Here is a 14,972-nt window from a genome sequence, read left to right as displayed (position 1 = left end):
TCAGCACCACCCACAAGACAGCTACCTGTCATGTCATGTCAAACCTGCACAGGTGTGCTAGATTATTATTATTTAGTTTTATTTTATTTTTTTACACCAATCAGTGTGCAAACATGGTCATTAAAACGCTAAATGAATAGACGTTCATAAACCAGTCAGTGCAACTCATCATTTTGGTCTCCAATTCTCAAACTCAAATTCTCACCCACGGAGGATTAAATGAGAATCTTTCTTGTTTAACACTGGAATGGGGTGGTGCACTGTTCACTACCCGAAGATACTGCCACATCGGGTCAATGCATAGGGCGACAGAAGCAAGCTTCCAAATCAGCTCCCTTTCTCAAAAATCCATTTAATTTATGGTCCCCAGATAGGGAACGTATGTATCAGTATGTGCTCACAAGTCACCCAAGTGCAAGTATTCACACAAAAAAAAACGTGCCTCAGGATGCGATCTGTCGCAAGATCCTTTCTTTTTTTACACTTGATCTAAGCCAAAAGGCCTAGAGGGGATAACCGGGAAAGGGGTGGACCCAACCATGTCCCCTTCATGAGCACTCACATTACTCATAGGAATGGAAGGAAGGCTGGCAGCCAACCAGCCTCCCATACACTTTCTGGGTGGGTGGCAGTCAGCCACCCATACATACATACAGCACAGGCTAAACCCACATCATCACTTAAAAAAAGGACAGGCGACCATTGCACTCTGATGGAGCATTTAGCAATGCAATCCATAGCCTGGCTTTTGCCTGAACCCCCATCACTCTTCCTCTTGCATATAAGACAATATTTCAGATCTGCATATGAAAACAACACGCCTACCTTTGTTGCACATAGCTGCCTGCCTGTCTCTAGTTACCCCACTGGCTGTAGCTGCGTCCCTTCCGACATGGAATAACACCAACTGTAACGATAAACTGAAAATTAACAGTATAAACCTGCATCATTTTGGACTCTGGTATTTGCTGAATCCGGGTGACCTGACAATCGATGGTGGTGCCGCTGGTGATTCTGGCCTTCTTGGAATCTGTTGGGCCTATGTGTTAGCTCACACATCACTTGGGTATCCATGGTAACTACCACAACATGGTCATCTGCAGTTTACATCTAGCCCGTGGCATTGAATGGCATTTTAAAAGTGCTAAGGGTCCTGGTGCAATAATCCTCCCATGAGGATCAGCCTCAACGGCTTTGTAGATTGCACTCATGTCAGCAACTCCATATACATTTTTTTTTCTTCATGCTTCTTTCTTCATCCTTTTTTCTTTCTGTCATTCAGACTTTCATTCATTCGATCTCTCTCACTCACTTGCTTTAACTCATTTGTTCTCACTCACTCACTCACTCACTCAATCACTCACTCACTCATTCACTCTCACTCACTCTCACTCTCTCACTCACTCGCTCACTAAGTCAGTCTCTCTCTCTCTCTTTTTCTTTTTATATATATTTTTTTCCGTCTTCTTCTTCTTCTTCTTCTTCTTCTTCTTCTTCTTCTTCTTCTTCTTCTTCAGACCCTGTCATAGCACTAATGCCTTTCCAATACCACCAGCAGATGGAGACACTCCATTGCAACATTGGTTGTGAGCAGCAGTTTCTAAAAACAAATGCCTCATGGCGGATTTCCCATCCATCAATGGATGGTAAATTTTGTTTTTATCATTCACTGACCACAGAAACCAATGCATGGTCAAGCAACAGCAATGACACACCCTTGTGTATAGGCATGAGACCCTCATGTCATTTAACAGGATTCAGCACCACCCACAAGACAGCTACCTGTCATGTCATGTCAAACCTGCACAGGTGTGCTAGATTATTATTATTTAGTTTTATTTTATTTTTTTACACCAATCAGTGTGCAAACATGGTCATTAAAACGCTAAATGAATAGACGTTCATAAACCAGTCAGTGCAACTCATCATTTTGGTCTCCAATTCTCAAACTCAAATTCTCACCCACGGAGGATTAAATGAGAATCTTTCTTGTTTAACACTGGAATGGGGTGGTGCACTGTTCACTACCCGAAGATACTGCCACATCGGGTCAATGCATAGGGCGACAGAAGCAAGCTTCCAAATCAGCTCCCTTTCTCAAAAATCCATTTAATTTATGGTCCCCAGATAGGGAACGTATGTATCAGTATGTGCTCACAAGTCACCCAAGTGCAAGTATTCACACAAAAAAAAACGTGCCTCAGGATGCGATCTGTCGCAAGATCCTTTCTTTTTTTACACTTGATCTAAGCCAAAAGGCCTAGAGGGGATAACCGGGAAAGGGGTGGACCCAACCATGTCCCCTTCATGAGCACTCACATTACTCATAGGAATGGAAGGAAGGCTGGCAGCCAACCAGCCTCCCATACACTTTCTGGGTGGGTGGCAGTCAGCCACCCATACATACATACAGCACAGGCTAAACCCACATCATCACTTAAAAAAAGGACAGGCGACCATTGCACTCTGATGGAGCATTTAGCAATGCAATCCATAGCCTGGCTTTTGCATGAACCCCCATCACTCCTCCTCTTGCATATAAGACAATATTTCAGATCTGCATATGAAAACAACACGCCTACCTTTGTTGCACATAGCTGCCTGCCTGTCTCTAGTTACCCCACTGGCTGTAGCTGCGTCCCTTCCGACATGGAATAACACCAACTGTAACGATAAACTGAAAATTAACAGTATAAACCTGCATCATTTTGGACTCTGGTATTTGCTGAATCCGGGTGACCTGACAATCGATGGTGGTGCCGCTGGTGATTCTGGCCTTCTTGGAATCTGTTGGGCCTATGTGTTAGCTCACACATCACTTGGGTATCCATGGTAACTACCACAACATGGTCATCTGCAGTTTACATCTAGCCCGTGGCATTGAATGGCATTTTAAAAGTGCTAAGGGTCCTGGTGCAATAATCCTCCCATGAGGATCAGCCTCAACGGCTTTGTAGATTGCACTCATGTCAGCAACTCCATATACATTTTTTTTTCTTCATGCTTCTTTCTTCATCCTTTTTTCTTTCTGTCATTCAGACTTTCATTCATTCGATCTCTCTCACTCACTTGCTTTAACTCATTTGTTCTCACTCACTCACTCACTCACTCAATCACTCACTCACTCATTCACTCTCACTCACTCTCACTCTCTCACTCACTCGCTCACTAAGTCAGTCTCTCTCTCTCTCTCTCTTTTTCTTTTTATATATATTTTTTTCCGTCTTCTTCTTCTTCTTCTTCTTCTTCTTCTTCATCTTCTTCTTCAGACCCTGTCATAGCACTAATGCCTTTCCAATACCACCAGCAGATGGAGACACTCCATTGCAACATTGGTTGTGAGCAGCAGTTTCTAAAAACAAATGCCTCATGGCGGATTTCCCATCCATCAATGGATGGTAAATTTTGTTTTTATCATTCACTGACCACAGAAACCAATGCATGGTCAAGCAACAGCAATGACACACCCTTGTGTATAGGCATGAGACCCTCATGTCATTTAACAGGATTCAGCACCACCCACAAGACAGCTACCTGTCATGTCATGTCAAACCTGCACAGGTGTGCTAGATTATTATTATTTAGTTTTATTTTATTTTTTTACACCAATCAGTGTGCAAACATGGTCATTAAAACGCTAAATGAATAGACGTTCATAAACCAGTCAGTGCAACTCATCATTTTGGTCTCCAATTCTCAAACTCAAATTCTCACCCACGGAGGATTAAATGAGAATCTTTCTTGTTTAACACTGGAATGGGGTGGTGCACTGTTCACTACCCGAAGATACTGCCACATCGGGTCAATGCATAGGGCGACAGAAGCAAGCTTCCAAATCAGCTCCCTTTCTCAAAAATCCATTTAATTTATGGTCCCCAGATAGGGAACGTATGTATCAGTATGTGCTCACAAGTCACCCAAGTGCAAGTATTCACACAAAAAAAAACGTGCCTCAGGATGCGATCTGTCGCAAGATCCTTTCTTTTTTTACACTTGATCTAAGCCAAAAGGCCTAGAGGGGATAACCGGGAAAGGGGTGGACCCAACCATGTCCCCTTCATGAGCACTCACATTACTCATAGGAATGGAAGGAAGGCTGGCAGCCAACCAGCCTCCCATACACTTTCTGGGTGGGTGGCAGTCAGCCACCCATACATACATACAGCACAGGCTAAACCCACATCATCACTTAAAAAAAGGACAGGCGACCATTGCACTCTGATGGAGCATTTAGCAATGCAATCCATAGCCTGGCTTTTGCATGAACCCCCATCACTCCTCCTCTTGCATATAAGACAATATTTCAGATCTGCATATGAAAACAACACGCCTACCTTTGTTGCACATAGCTGCCTGCCTGTCTCTAGTTACCCCACTGGCTGTAGCTGCGTCCCTTCCGACATGGAATAACACCAACTGTAACGATAAACTGAAAATTAACAGTATAAACCTGCATCATTTTGGACTCTGGTATTTGCTGAATCCGGGTGACCTGACAATCGATGGTGGTGCCGCTGGTGATTCTGGCCTTCTTGGAATCTGTTGGGCCTATGTGTTAGCTCACACATCACTTGGGTATCCATGGTAACTACCACAACATGGTCATCTGCAGTTTACATCTAGCCCGTGGCATTGAATGGCATTTTAAAAGTGCTAAGGGTCCTGGTGCAATAATCCTCCCATGAGGATCAGCCTCAACGGCTTTGTAGATTGCACTCATGTCAGCAACTCCATATACATTTTTTTTTCTTCATGCTTCTTTCTTCATCCTTTTTTCTTTCTGTCATTCAGACTTTCATTCATTCGATCTCTCTCACTCACTTGCTTTAACTCATTTGTTCTCACTCACTCACTCACTCACTCAATCACTCACTCACTCATTCACTCTCACTCACTCTCACTCTCTCACTCACTCGCTCACTAAGTCAGTCTCTCTCTCTCTCTCTCTTTTTCTTTTTATATATATTTTTTTCCGTCTTCTTCTTCTTCTTCTTCTTCTTCTTCTTCTTCAGACCCTGTCATAGCACTAATGCCTTTCCAATACCACCAGCAGATGGAGACACTCCATTGCAACATTGGTTGTGAGCAGCAGTTTCTAAAAACAAATGCCTCATGGCGGATTTCCCATCCATCAATGGATGGTAAATTTTGTTTTTATCATTCACTGACCACAGAAACCAATGCATGGTCAAGCAACAGCAATGACACACCCTTGTGTATAGGCATGAGACCCTCATGTCATTTAACAGGATTCAGCACCACCCACAAGACAGCTACCTGTCATGTCATGTCAAACCTGCACAGGTGTGCTAGATTATTATTATTTAGTTTTATTTTATTTTTTTACACCAATCAGTGTGCAAACATGGTCATTAAAACGCTAAATGAATAGACGTTCATAAACCAGTCAGTGCAACTCATCATTTTGGTCTCCAATTCTCAAACTCAAATTCTCACCCACGGAGGATTAAATGAGAATCTTTCTTGTTTAACACTGGAATGGGGTGGTGCACTGTTCACTACCCGAAGATACTGCCACATCGGGTCAATGCATAGGGCGACAGAAGCAAGCTTCCAAATCAGCTCCCTTTCTCAAAAATCCATTTAATTTATGGTCCCCAGATAGGGAACGTATGTATCAGTATGTGCTCACAAGTCACCCAAGTGCAAGTATTCACACAAAAAAAAACGTGCCTCAGGATGCGATCTGTCGCAAGATCCTTTCTTTTTTTACACTTGATCTAAGCCAAAAGGCCTAGAGGGGATAACCGGGAAAGGGGTGGACCCAACCATGTCCCCTTCATGAGCACTCACATTACTCATAGGAATGGAAGGAAGGCTGGCAGCCAACCAGCCTCCCATACACTTTCTGGGTGGGTGGCAGTCAGCCACCCATACATACATACAGCACAGGCTAAACCCACATCATCACTTAAAAAAAGGACAGGCGACCATTGCACTCTGATGGAGCATTTAGCAATGCAATCCATAGCCTGGCTTTTGCCTGAACCCCCATCACTCCTCCTCTTGCATATAAGACAATATTTCAGATCTGCATATGAAAACAACACGCCTACCTTTGTTGCACATAGCTGCCTGCCTGTCTCTAGTTACCCCACTGGCTGTAGCTGCGTCCCTTCCGACATGGAATAACACCAACTGTAACGATAAACTGAAAATTAACAGTATAAACCTGCATCATTTTGGACTCTGGTATTTGCTGAATCCGGGTGACCTGACAATCGATGGTGGTGCCGCTGGTGATTCTGGCCTTCTTGGAATCTGTTGGGCCTATGTGTTAGCTCACACATCACTTGGGTATCCATGGTAACTACCACAACATGGTCATCTGCAGTTTACATCTAGCCCGTGGCATTGAATGGCATTTTAAAAGTGCTAAGGGTCCTGGTGCAATAATCCTCCCATGAGGATCAGCCTCAACGGCTTTGTAGATTGCACTCATGTCAGCAACTCCATATACATTTTTTTTTCTTCATGCTTCTTTCTTCATCCTTTTTTCTTTCTGTCATTCAGACTTTCATTCATTCGATCTCTCTCACTCACTTGCTTTAACTCATTTGTTCTCACTCACTCACTCACTCACTCACTCAATCACTCACTCACTCATTCACTCTCACTCACTCTCACTCTCTCACTCACTCGCTCACTAAGTCAGTCTCTCTCTCTCTCTCTTTTTCTTTTTATATATATTTTTTTCCGTCTTCTTCTTCTTCTTCTTCTTCTTCTTCAGACCCTGTCATAGCACTAATGCCTTTCCAATACCACCAGCAGATGGAGACACTCCATTGCAACATTGGTTGTGAGCAGCAGTTTCTAAAAACAAATGCCTCATGGCGGATTTCCCATCCATCAATGGATGGTAAATTTTGTTTTTATCATTCACTGACCACAGAAACCAATGCATGGTCAAGCAACAGCAATGACACACCCTTGTGTATAGGCATGAGACCCTCATGTCATTTAACAGGATTCAGCACCACCCACAAGACAGCTACCTGTCATGTCATGTCAAACCTGCACAGGTGTGCTAGATTATTATTATTTAGTTTTATTTTATTTTTTTACACCAATCAGTGTGCAAACATGGTCATTAAAACGCTAAATGAATAGACGTTCATAAACCAGTCAGTGCAACTCATCATTTTGGTCTCCAATTCTCAAACTCAAATTCTCACCCACGGAGGATTAAATGAGAATCTTTCTTGTTTAACACTGGAATGGGGTGGTGCACTGTTCACTACCCGAAGATACTGCCACATCGGGTCAATGCATAGGGCGACAGAAGCAAGCTTCCAAATCAGCTCCCTTTCTCAAAAATCCATTTAATTTATGGTCCCCAGATAGGGAACGTATGTATCAGTATGTGCTCACAAGTCACCCAAGTGCAAGTATTCACACAAAAAAAAACGTGCCTCAGGATGCGATCTGTCGCAAGATCCTTTCTTTTTTTACACTTGATCTAAGCCAAAAGGCCTAGAGGGGATAACCGGGAAAGGGGTGGACCCAACCATGTCCCCTTCATGAGCACTCACATTACTCATAGGAATGGAAGGAAGGCTGGCAGCCAACCAGCCTCCCATACACTTTCTGGGTGGGTGGCAGTCAGCCACCCATACATACATACAGCACAGGCTAAACCCACATCATCACTTAAAAAAAGGACAGGCGACCATTGCACTCTGATGGAGCATTTAGCAATGCAATCCATAGCCTGGCTTTTGCATGAACCCCCATCACTCCTCCTCTTGCATATAAGACAATATTTCAGATCTGCATATGAAAACAACACGCCTACCTTTGTTGCACATAGCTGCCTGCCTGTCTCTAGTTACCCCACTGGCTGTAGCTGCGTCCCTTCCGACATGGAATAACACCAACTGTAACGATAAACTGAAAATTAACAGTATAAACCTGCATCATTTTGGACTCTGGTATTTGCTGAATCCGGGTGACCTGACAATCGATGGTGGTGCCGCTGGTGATTCTGGCCTTCTTGGAATCTGTTGGGCCTATGTGTTAGCTCACACATCACTTGGGTATCCATGGTAACTACCACAACATGGTCATCTGCAGTTTACATCTAGCCCGTGGCATTGAATGGCATTTTAAAAGTGCTAAGGGTCCTGGTGCAATAATCCTCCCATGAGGATCAGCCTCAACGGCTTTGTAGATTGCACTCATGTCAGCAACTCCATATACATTTTTTTTTCTTCATGCTTCTTTCTTCATCCTTTTTTCTTTCTGTCTTTCAGACTTTCATTCATTCGATCTCTCTCACTCACTTGCTTTAACTCATTTGTTCTCACTCACTCACTCACTCACTCAATCACTCACTCACTCATTCACTCTCACTCACTCTCACTCTCTCACTCACTCGCTCACTAAGTCAGTCTCTCTCTCTCTCTCTCTTTTTCTTTTTATATATATTTTTTTCCGTCTTCTTCTTCTTCTTCTTCAGACCCTGTCATAGCACTAATGCCTTTCCAATACCACCAGCAGATGGAGACACTCCATTGCAACATTGGTTGTGAGCAGCAGTTTCTAAAAACAAATGCCTCATGGCGGATTTCCCATCCATCAATGGATGGTAAATTTTGTTTTTATCATTCACTGACCACAGAAACCAATGCATGGTCAAGCAACAGCAATGACACACCCTTGTGTATAGGCATGAGACCCTCATGTCATTTAACAGGATTCAGCACCACCCACAAGACTGCTACCTGTCATGTCATGTCAAACCTGCACAGGTGTGCTAGATTATTATTATTTAGTTTTATTTTATTTTTTTACACCAATCAGTGTGCAAACATGGTCATTAAAACGCTAAATGAATAGACGTTCATAAACCAGTCAGTGCAACTCATCATTTTGGTCTCCAATTCTCAAACTCAAATTCTCACCCACGGAGGATTAAATGAGAATCTTTCTTGTTTAACACTGGAATGGGGTGGTGCACTGTTCACTACCCGAAGATACTGCCACATCGGGTCAATGCATAGGGCGACAGAAGCAAGCTTCCAAATCAGCTCCCTTTCTCAAAAATCCATTTAATTTATGGTCCCCAGATAGGGAACGTATGTATCAGTATGTGCTCACAAGTCACCCAAGTGCAAGTATTCACACAAAAAAAAACGTGCCTCAGGATGCGATCTGTCGCAAGATCCTTTCTTTTTTTACACTTGATCTAAGCCAAAAGGCCTAGAGGGGATAACCGGGAAAGGGGTGGACCCAACCATGTCCCCTTCATGAGCACTCACATTACTCATAGGAATGGAAGGAAGGCTGGCAGCCAACCAGCCTCCCATACACTTTCTGGGTGGGTGGCAGTCAGCCACCCATACATACATACAGCACAGGCTAAACCCACATCATCACTTAAAAAAAGGACAGGCGACCATTGCACTCTGATGGAGCATTTAGCAATGCAATCCATAGCCTGGCTTTTGCCTGAACCCCCATCACTCCTCCTCTTGCATATAAGACAATATTTCAGATCTGCATATGAAAACAACACGCCTACCTTTGTTGCACATAGCTGCCTGCCTGTCTCTAGTTACCCCACTGGCTGTAGCTGCGTCCCTTCCGACATGGAATAACACCAACTGTAACGATAAACTGAAAATTAACAGTATAAACCTGCATCATTTTGGACTCTGGTATTTGCTGAATCCGGGTGACCTGACAATCGATGGTGGTGCCGCTGGTGATTCTGGCCTTCTTGGAATCTGTTGGGCCTATGTGTTAGCTCACACATCACTTGGGTATCCATGGTAACTACCACAACATGGTCATCTGCAGTTTACATCTAGCCCGTGGCATTGAATGGCATTTTAAAAGTGCTAAGGGTCCTGGTGCAATAATCCTCCCATGAGGATCAGCCTCAACGGCTTTGTAGATTGCACTCATGTCAGCAACTCCATATACATTTTTTTTTCTTCATGCTTCTTTCTTCATCCTTTTTTCTTTCTGTCATTCAGACTTTCATTCATTCGATCTCTCTCACTCACTTGCTTTAACTCATTTGTTCTCACTCACTCACTCACTCACTCAATCACTCACTCACTCATTCACTCTCACTCACTCTCACTCTCTCACTCACTCGCTCACTAAGTCAGTCTCTCTCTCTCTCTCTCTTTTTCTTTTTATATATATTTTTTTCCGTCTTCTTCTTCTTCTTCTTCTTCTTCTTCTTCAGACCCTGTCATAGCACTAATGCCTTTCCAATACCACCAGCAGATGGAGACACTCCATTGCAACATTGGTTGTGAGCAGCAGTTTCTAAAAACAAATGCCTCATGGCGGATTTCCCATCCATCAATGGATGGTAAATTTTGTTTTTATCATTCACTGACCACAGAAACCAATGCATGGTCAAGCAACAGCAATGACACACCCTTGTGTATAGGCATGAGACCCTCATGTCATTTAACAGGATTCAGCACCACCCACAAGACAGCTACCTGTCATGTCATGTCAAACCTGCACAGGTGTGCTAGATTATTATTATTTAGTTTTATTTTATTTTTTTACACCAATCAGTGTGCAAACATGGTCATTAAAACGCTAAATGAATAGACGTTCATAAACCAGTCAGTGCAACTCATCATTTTGGTCTCCAATTCTCAAACTCAAATTCTCACCCACGGAGGATTAAATGAGAATCTTTCTTGTTTAACACTGGAATGGGGTGGTGCACTGTTCACTACCCGAAGATACTGCCACATCGGGTCAATGCAGGCGACAGAAGCAAGCTTCCAAATCAGCTCCCTTTCTCAAAAATCCATTTAATTTATGGTCCCCAGATAGGGAACGTATGTATCAGTATGTGCTCACAAGTCACCCAAGTGCAAGTATTCACACAAAAAAAAACGTGCCTCAGGATGCGATCTGTCGCAAGATCCTTTCTTTTTTTACACTTGATCTAAGCCAAAAGGCCTAGAGGGGATAACCGGGAAAGGGGTGGACCCAACCATGTCCCCTTCATGAGCACTCACATTACTCATAGGAATGGAAGGAAGGCTGGCAGCCAACCAGCCTCCCATACACTTTCTGGGTGGGTGGCAGTCAGCCACCCATACATACATACAGCACAGGCTAAACCCACATCATCACTTAAAAAAAGGACAGGCGACCATTGCACTCTGATGGAGCATTTAGCAATGCAATCCATAGCCTGGCTTTTGCATGAACCCCCATCACTCCTCCTCTTGCATATAAGACAATATTTCAGATCTGCATATGAAAACAACACGCCTACCTTTGTTGCACATAGCTGCCTGCCTGTCTCTAGTTACCCCACTGGCTGTAGCTGCGTCCCTTCCGACATGGAATAACACCAACTGTAACGATAAACTGAAAATTAACAGTATAAACCTGCATCATTTTGGACTCTGGTATTTGCTGAATCCGGGTGACCTGACAATCGATGGTGGTGCCGCTGGTGATTCTGGCCTTCTTGGAATCTGTTGGGCCTATGTGTTAGCTCACACATCACTTGGGTATCCATGGTAACTACCACAACATGGTCATCTGCAGTTTACATCTAGCCCGTGGCATTGAATGGCATTTTAAAAGTGCTAAGGGTCCTGGTGCAATAATCCTCCCATGAGGATCAGCCTCAACGGCTTTGTAGATTGCACTCATGTCAGCAACTCCATATACATTTTTTTTCTTCATGCTTCTTTCTTCATCCTTTTTTCTTTCTGTCATTCAGACTTTCATTCATTCGATCTCTCTCACTCACTTGCTTTAACTCATTTGTTCTCACTCACTCACTCACTCACTCAATCACTCACTCACTCATTCACTCTCACTCACTCTCACTCTCTCACTCACTCGCTCACTAAGTCAGTCTCTCTCTCTCTCTCTCTTTTTCTTTTTATATATATTTTTTTCCGTCCTTCTTCTTCTTCTTCTTCTTCTTCTTCAGACCCTGTCATAGCACTAATGCCTTTCCAATACCACCAGCAGATGGAGACACTCCAGTGCAACATTGGTTGTGAGCAGCAGTTTCTAAAAACAAATGCCTCATGGCGGATTTCCCATCCATCAATGGATGGTAAATTTTGTTTTTATCATTCACTGACCACAGAAACCAATGCATGGTCAAGCAACAGCAATGACACACCCTTGTGTATAGGCATGAGACCCTCATGTCATTTAACAGGATTCAGCACCACCCACAAGACAGCTACCTGTCATGTCATGTCAAACCTGCACAGGTGTGCTAGATTATTATTATTTAGTTTTATTTTATTTTTTTACACCAATCAGTGTGCAAACATGGTCATTAAAACGCTAAATGAATAGACGTTCATAAACCAGTCAGTGCAACTCATCATTTTGGTCTCCAATTCTCAAACTCAAATTCTCACCCACGGAGGATTAAATGAGAATCTTTCTTGTTTAACACTGGAATGGGGTGGTGCACTGTTCACTACCCGAAGATACTGCCACATCGGGTCAATGCATAGGGCGACAGAAGCAAGCTTCCAAATCAGCTCCCTTTCTCAAAAATCCATTTAATTTATGGTCCCCAGATAGGGAACGTATGTATCAGTATGTGCTCACAAGTCACCCAAGTGCAAGTATTCACACAAAAAAAAACGTGCCTCAGGATGCGATCTGTCGCAAGATCCTTTCTTTTTTTACACTTGATCTAAGCCAAAAGGCCTAGAGGGGATAACCGGGAAAGGGGTGGACCCAACCATGTCCCCTTCATGAGCACTCACATTACTCATAGGAATGGAAGGAAGGCTGGCAGCCAACCAGCCTCCCATACACTTTCTGGGTGGGTGGCAGTCAGCCACCCATACATACATACAGCACAGGCTAAACCCACATCATCACTTAAAAAAAGGACAGGCGACCATTGCACTCTGATGGAGCATTTAGCAATGCAATCCATAGCCTGGCTTTTGCATGAACCCCCATCACTCCTCCTCTTGCATATAAGACAATATTTCAGATCTGCATATGAAAACAACACGCCTACCTTTGTTGCACATAGCTGCCTGCCTGTCTCTAGTTACCCCACTGGCTGTAGCTGCGTCCCTTCCGACATGGAATAACACCAACTGTAACGATAAACTGAAAATTAACAGTATAAACCTGCATCATTTTGGACTCTGGTATTTGCTGAATCCGGGTGACCTGACAATCGATGGTGGTGCCGCTGGTGATTCTGGCCTTCTTGGAATCTGTTGGGCCTATGTGTTAGCTCACACATCACTTGGGTATCCATGGTAACTACCACAACATGGTCATCTGCAGTTTACATCTAGCCCGTGGCATTGAATGGCATTTTAAAAGTGCTAAGGGTCCTGGTGCAATAATCCTCCCATGAGGATCAGCCTCAACGGCTTTGTAGATTGCACTCATGTCAGCAACTCCATATACATTTTTTTTTCTTCATGCTTCTTTCTTCATCCTTTTTTCTTTCTGTCATTCAGACTTTCATTCATTCGATCTCTCTCACTCACTTGCTTTAACTCATTTGTTCTCACTCACTCACTCACTCACTCAATCACTCACTCACTCATTCACTCTCACTCACTCTCACTCTCTCACTCACTCGCTCACTAAGTCAGTCTCTCTCTCTCTCTCTCTTTTTCTTTTTATATATATTTTTTTCCGTCTTCTTCTTCTTCTTCTTCTTCAGACCCTGTCATAGCACTAATGCCTTTCCAATACCACCAGCAGATGGAGACACTCCATTGCAACATTGGTTGTGAGCAGCAGTTTCTAAAAACAAATGCCTCATGGCGGATTTCCCATCCATCAATGGATGGTAAATTTTGTTTTTATCATTCACTGACCACAGAAACCAATGCATGGTCAAGCAACAGCAATGACACACCCTTGTGTATAGGCTTGAGACCCTCATGTCATTTAACAGGATTCAGCACCACCCACAAGACAGCTACCTGTCATGTCATGTCAAACCTGCACAGGTGTGCTAGATTATTATTATTTAGTTTTATTTTATTTTTTTACACCAATCAGTGTGCAAACATGGTCATTAAAACGCTAAATGAATAGACGTTCATAAACCAGTCAGTGCAACTCATCATTTTGGTCTCCAATTCTCAAACTCAAATTCTCACCCACGGAGGATTAAATGAGAATCTTTCTTGTTTAACACTGGAATGGGGTGGTGCACTGTTCACTACCCGAAGATACTGCCACATCGGGTCAATGCATAGGGCGACAGAAGCAAGCTTCCAAATCAGCTCCCTTTCTCAAAAATCCATTTAATTTATGGTCCCCAGATAGGGAACGTATGTATCAGTATGTGCTCACAAGTCACCCAAGTGCAAGTATTCACACAAAAAAAAACGTGCCTCAGGATGCGATCTGTCGCAAGATCCTTTCTTTTTTTACACTTGATCTAAGCCAAAAGGCCTAGAGGGGATAACCGGGAAAGGGGTGGACCCAACCATGTCCCCTTCATGAGCACTCACATTACTCATAGGAATGGAAGGAAGGCTGGCAGCCAACCAGCCTCCCATACACTTTCTGGGTGGGTGGCAGTCAGCCACCCATACATACATACAGCACAGGCTAAACCCACATCATCACTTAAAAAAAGGACAGGCGACCATTGCACTCTGATGGAGCATTTAGCAATGCAATCCATAGCCTGGCTTTTGCATGAACCCCCATCACTCCTCCTCTTGCATATAAGACAATATTTCAGATCTGCATATGAAAACAACACGCCTACCTTTGTTGCACATAGCTGCCTGCCTGTCTCTAGTTACCCCACTGGCTGTAGCTGCGTCCCTTCCGACATGGAATAACACCAACTGTAACGATAAACTGAAAATTAACAGTATAAACCTGCATCATTTTGGACTCTGGTATTTGCTGAATCCGGGTGACCTGACAATCGATGGTGGTGCCGCTGGTGATTCTGGCCTTCTTGGAATCTGTTGGGCCTATGTGTT

At 43.4% G+C, this 14,972-nt stretch overlaps 9 pseudogenes; all 9 read right to left on the bottom strand.

Annotated features, from left to right (window-relative positions):
- Positions 1–250: 250 nt before the first annotated feature.
- LOC130327988 (U2 spliceosomal RNA) lies at positions 251–514 on the bottom strand (annotated as a pseudogene).
- A 1,493-nt stretch (positions 515–2,007) lies between these two features.
- LOC130327987 (U2 spliceosomal RNA) lies at positions 2,008–2,271 on the bottom strand (annotated as a pseudogene).
- Positions 2,272–3,759: 1,488 nt separating this feature from the next.
- On the bottom strand, positions 3,760–4,023 carry LOC130327986 (U2 spliceosomal RNA; annotated as a pseudogene).
- A 1,479-nt stretch (positions 4,024–5,502) lies between these two features.
- Positions 5,503–5,766, bottom strand: LOC130327984 (U2 spliceosomal RNA; annotated as a pseudogene).
- A 1,475-nt stretch (positions 5,767–7,241) lies between these two features.
- On the bottom strand, positions 7,242–7,505 carry LOC130327982 (U2 spliceosomal RNA; annotated as a pseudogene).
- Positions 7,506–8,969: 1,464 nt separating this feature from the next.
- Positions 8,970–9,233, bottom strand: LOC130327981 (U2 spliceosomal RNA; annotated as a pseudogene).
- A 1,476-nt stretch (positions 9,234–10,709) lies between these two features.
- On the bottom strand, positions 10,710–10,970 carry LOC130328095 (U2 spliceosomal RNA; annotated as a pseudogene).
- A 1,473-nt stretch (positions 10,971–12,443) lies between these two features.
- Positions 12,444–12,707, bottom strand: LOC130327980 (U2 spliceosomal RNA; annotated as a pseudogene).
- Positions 12,708–14,174: 1,467 nt separating this feature from the next.
- On the bottom strand, positions 14,175–14,438 carry LOC130327979 (U2 spliceosomal RNA; annotated as a pseudogene).
- Positions 14,439–14,972: the final 534 nt, after the last annotated feature.

This window comes from Hyla sarda, unplaced genomic scaffold (assembly GCF_029499605.1).
Source record: "Hyla sarda isolate aHylSar1 unplaced genomic scaffold, aHylSar1.hap1 scaffold_304, whole genome shotgun sequence".
NCBI lineage: Eukaryota > Metazoa > Chordata > Amphibia > Anura > Hylidae > Hyla > Hyla sarda.
The sequence above is the reverse complement of the archived record's forward strand: the minus strand, read 5'-3'. Positions and strand labels throughout refer to the sequence as shown.